Here is a 5,061-nt window from a genome sequence, read left to right as displayed (position 1 = left end):
AGTAGGGGAGGTGAGTGGGGTAGGGGAGCGCAGTGAGGTGGTTGAGGTAAGGGGAGTGGGGGTGTGGAGTGGGGGTGTGGAGTGGGGGAGGGGTGTAGTTTCGGGGAGTGGGGTAGGGGGGTGGGATAGGGGAGTTGGGTAGGGGAGCGCTGGGAGGAGCTGGAGGGAAGGGGAATGAGGGAGGGGCATGGTGGAGGTGTGTGGGTAGGGGAGCTGGGTACTGGAGTGCAGTGAGGAGGTGGAGGGAAGGGGAGTGGGGTCGGGGAGGGGGTTAGGAGAGGTGGGTAGGGAAGTGTGGGAGGCGTGTGAGGTAGGGGATTGGCAACGGGACTGGGGTAGTGGAATGGGGTAGGGGAGTGGGGTAGGGGTGTTGGGTAGGGGGATGGGGTCGGGGTGTTGTGGAGGGGTGTGCGTTTGGGGAGTGGGGGACGGTAGTTTGGGATGGGAGTGTGGTAAGGTAGGGCAGTGAGGAGGTGGAGGTAAGCGGAGTTGGGTAGGGGTGTGTGGTAGGGGAGTGGGTGAGGGGAGTTGGGAGGGGAGTGGGGGAGGTTAGTGTGAGAGGGGTGTGGGGGAGGGGAGTGGGGGAGTGGAGTGCGGTAGGGGAGTGGCGTAGGGGAGTGCGGGAGGGTAGTGGGGGATGGGAGTGTGATAGGGGAGGGCAGTGAAGAGGTGCAGGGAAGCGCAGAGGTGGACTGGAGAGGGGGGAGGGGAGTGTTGGAGGGGGTGTGCTAGGGGAAGGGGTTAGGGGAATGGGGGAGGGGAGTGGGGTAGCGGAGTTGGGGAGGGGAGTGAGTAATGGGAGTCGTGTCGGGGAGTGGGAATGTGGAGTGGGATAGGGGAATGTGGAGTGGGATAGGGGAGTGGGATAGGGGAGTGCAGTGAGGAGGTGGAGGGAAGGGGAGTGTGTAAGTGGAGCGGGTGACGTGTGCGGGGTAGGGGAGGTGGGTTGTGGAGGGAAGGGGAGTGGCGGAGGTGTGCGAGGTAGGAGAGTTGGGGTGCGGAGTGGGGGAGGGGAGTGGGGGAGGGGAGTGGGGTAGGAGAGTGGGGGAGGAGAGGGGGAGGAGAGTGGGGGAGGGGAGAGTGGGGGAGAGGAGAGTGGGGGAGGGGAGAGTGGGGGAGGAGAGAGTGGGGGAGGGGAGAGTGGGGGAGGAGAGTGGGGGAGGGGAGAGTGGGGGAGGAGAGAGGGGGAGGAGAATGGGGGAGGGGAGAGGGGGAAGTGAGTGGGGGAGGGGAGTGGGGGAGGGGGCGGGTGAGGGGAGCTGGTAGGGGAGAGTGGGAGGGGAGTGGGGGAGGGGAGTTGACGAGGGGAGTGGGGGAGGGGAGTTGACGAGGGGTGTGGCGGAGGGGAGTTGACGAGGGGTGTTACGGAGGGGAGTGGAATGAGGGGAGTGGAGTAGGGGAGTGGGGGAGGGGAGTGGGGGAGGGGAGTTGACGAGTGGTGCGGGGGAGGGGAGTGGGGGAGGGGAGCGGGGGAGGTGCGTTGGGGAGGGGAGTTGGGGAGGGGGAGGGGGAAGGGGATTACCGGAGAGGAGAGGGGGAAGGGAGTGGGGTGGAGGAGTGGGAGAGGGGAGTGGGGTTTGTGAGTGCGGTAGGGGAGTGAGGGAGGGGATTGGGGGACAGGGAATAGGGAGGGGAGTGGGGGACAGGAAATGGGTAGGGGAGTGGCATCAGTGAGTGGGGGCTTGGAGAGGGGAGTGGAGTGGGGGAGGGGAGTGGAGCGAATGGGAGTTGGGGAGTGGAGTGGGGGAGGTGTGTGAGGTAGGAGAGTTGGGTAGTGGAAGGCAGTGAGGAGGTGGAGGGGAGGGGAGTGGGCTAGGAAAGTTGGGGAGCGGACAGCGGTAGGGGAGGGGAGTGGGGGAGCGGAGTGGGGTAGCGGAGTGGGGTAGCAGAGTGGGGTAGCAGAGTGGGGTAGCGGAGTGGGGTAGTGGAGTGGGGTAGTGGAGTGGGGTAGCGGAGTGGGGCAGTGGAGTGGGGCAGGGGAGTGTGGCAGGGGAGTGGAGCAGGGGAGTGGGTCAGGGGGTTGGGGCAGCGGGTGAGGTGTCAGGGAGTGGGTGAGGGGAGTGGGGCAGGGGAGTGGGGCAGCGGGTGTGGTGTCAGGGATTGGGGGAGGGGAGTGGGAGTGGGGGAGGGGAGTGGGGTTGGGGAGTGGGGTTTGGGGTAGTGGGGTTGGGGGAGTGCGGTTGGGGGTGTGGGGAAGGGGGTGTGGGGTTTGGGGAGTGGGGTTTGGGGAGTGGGGTTTCGGGAGTGGGGTTTGGGGAGTGGGGCTGGGGCGTGGGGCTGGGGAGTGGGGCCGGGGAGTGCGAACGGGGAGTGGGGTCGGGGAGTGGGATAGGGGAGATGTGGAGGGGAGTGCGGTAGGGGAGTGGGGTAGGGGACTGCGGGAGGGTAGTGGGGGATGGGAGTGTGGTAGGGAAGGGCTGTGAAGAGGTGCAGGGAAGCGCAGAGGTGGACTGGAGTGGGGGGAGTGTGGGAGGGGGTGGGCTAGGGGAGTGGGTGAGGGGAATGGGGGATGGGAGTGGGGTAGTGGAGTTGGGAAGGGGAGTGGGTGAGGGGAATGGGGGATGGGAGTGGGGTAGTGGAGTTGGGAAGGGTAGTGGGGGAGGGGAGTGGGGGTGCGGAGTGGGGGTGCGGAGTGGGGGTGCGGAGTGGGGGTGCGGAGTGGGGGAGCGGAGTGGGGGAGCGGGGTAGGGGAGAGGGGTAGGGGAGCGGAGTAGGGGAGTTGTGAAGGGGAGTGAGGTATGGGAGTGGGGGAGTGGAGTGGGGTACGAGAGTGGGGGAGTGGATTGGGGTATGAGAGTAGGGTAGGGGAGTGGGGGAGGGGAGTGTGGTACGGGAGGGCAGTGAGGAGGTGCAGGGATGGGGAGTGTTGGACGGGAGTGGGGGAGGGGAGTGGAGGATGGGAATGGGTGAGGAGAGTGGAGTGGGGCAGGAGGTGGGGGAGGGAAGTGGGGGAGGGGTGTTCAGGAGGAGAGTGGCGGAGGAGAGAGGGGGAGGGGAGTGTCGGAGGGGAGGGGAGTGGGGAGGGGTGTGTGGGAGGTTAGTGTGGGAGGGGAGCGGGGGAGGGGAGTTGGGGAGGTGAGTGAGGGAGTAGAGTGTGGTAGGAGAGTGGCGGAGGGACGTGAGGGAGGGGAGTGGGGGAGGGGAGTGTGGGAGAGGAGTTGACGAGGGGTGTGGGGGAGTGGTGTGGGGGAGGGGTGTGGGGGAGGGGAGTAGAGTAGGGGAGTGGAGTAGGGGTGTTTGTGATGGGAGTGGGGGAGGGGAGTGGGGGACGGGAGTGGGGGAGGGGAGTGGGGGAAGGGAGTGGGGGAGGGGAGGGGAAGGGGAGGGGGAAGGGGAGTGGTTTTGGGGAGTGGGTAGGGGTGTGAGTAGGGGAGTTGAGGTAGGGGAATGCGGGAGCGTAGTGGGGGATGGGAGTGTGGTAGGGGAGGGCAGTGAAGAGGTGCAGGGGAGCGCAGAGGTGGACTGGTGTGGGGGGAGGGGTGTGTGGGACGGGGTGGCTAGGGGAGGGTGGCTAGGGGAGGGGGGTAGGGGAATGGTGGAGTGGAGAGGGGTAGTGGAGTTGGGGAGGGGAGTGAGTTAGGGGTGTGGGGTAGGGAAGTGGGAAAGTGGAGTGGGATAGGGGAGCGCAGTGAGGAGGTGGAGGGAAGGGGAGTGGGTGACTGGAGTTGGGGACGTGTGTGGGGTAGGGGAGTTGGGTTGTGGAGGGCAGTGAGGAGGTGGAGGGAAGGGGAGTGGGGGAGGGGTGTGAGGTAGGAGAGTTGGGGAGCGGAGTGGGGGTTAGGAGTGTGGTGGGGGAGGGCAGTGAGGAGGTGCAGGGAAGCGGAGTGTTGGACGGGAGGGGAGTGGGGGACGGGAGTGGGGGAGGGGAGTGGGGGAGGGGAGAGGGGGAGGGGAGAGGGGGAGGGGAGTGGTGTAGGGGAGTGGGGTAGGGGAGTTGTGGATGGGAGTTAGGTATGGGAGTGGGGGTGTGGAGTGGGGGAGGGGAGTGGGGTAGGGGAGTGGGGAAGCGGAGTGGGGGAGGGGAGTGGGGTGGGGTAGAGGAGTGGGGGAGGGGAGTGGGGGAGGGGAGTGGGGTGGGGTAGAGGAGTGGGGGAGGGGAGGGGGTGAGGGGAGTGGGGGAGGGGAGGGGGTGAGGGGAGTGGGGGAGGGGAGAGGGGGAGTGGAGTGGGGGAGTGGAGTGGGGGAGTGGAGTGGGGGAGTGGAGTGATGGTGGGGTGTGTGGTCCGGGAGGGCAGTGAGGAGGTGCAGGGATGCGGAGTGGGGGAGGAGAGTGGGGGAGGGGAGTGGGGGAGGGGAGTGGGGGAGGAGAGTGGGGAGGCGAGTTGTGTAGGGGAGTGGAGCAGGGGAGGGGGTGGGGGAGGGGAGTGGGCGAGGGGTGTTGGGGAGGAGTGTGGCGGAGGAGAGAGGGGGAGGGGAGTGTCGGAGGGGAGCGGAGTGCGGAGGGGTGTGGGGGAGGTTAGTGTGGGAGGGGAGCGGGGGAGGGGATCTGGGGAGGTGAGAGAGGGAGTAGAGTGTGGGAGGAGAGTGGCGGAAGGGAGTTGGGGAGGGGAGTGGGGGAGGGGAGAGGGGGAGGGGAGTGGGGAAGTGGAGTGGGGGATGGGGGTTGACGAGGGGTGTGGGGGAGGGGAGTGGTTTACGGGAGTTGGGGAGGGGAGTTGGGGAGGGGAGTGGGGGAGGGGAGTTGACGAGGGGTGTGTGGGAGCGGGGGAGGGGAGCGGGGCAGGGTAGCGGTGGAGGGGAGCGGGGGACGGGAGCGAGGGAGGGGCGTTGGGGAGGGGAGTTGGGGAGGGGCAGGGGGAAGGGGATTTGCGGAGAGGAGAGGGGGCAGGGAGTGGGGTGGAGGAGTGGGAGAGGGGAGTGGGGTTTGTGAGTGCGGTAGGGGAGTGAGGGAGGGGGTGGGGGACAAGGAATGGGTAGGGGAGTGGCGTCAGTGAGTGGGGGCTTGGTGAGGTGAGTGGAGTGGGGGAGGGGAGTGGAGGGAATGGGAGTTGGGGAGTGGAGTGGGGGAGGTGCGTCAGGTAGGAGAGTTGTGTAGTGGAAGGCAGTGAGGAGGTGGAGGGG

The sequence above is a fragment of the Heterodontus francisci genome, unplaced genomic scaffold, assembly GCF_036365525.1.
Source record: "Heterodontus francisci isolate sHetFra1 unplaced genomic scaffold, sHetFra1.hap1 HAP1_SCAFFOLD_654, whole genome shotgun sequence".
NCBI classification, from domain to species: Eukaryota; Metazoa; Chordata; class Chondrichthyes; order Heterodontiformes; family Heterodontidae; genus Heterodontus; species Heterodontus francisci.
The sequence above is the reverse complement of the archived record's forward strand: the minus strand, read 5'-3'. Positions refer to the sequence as shown.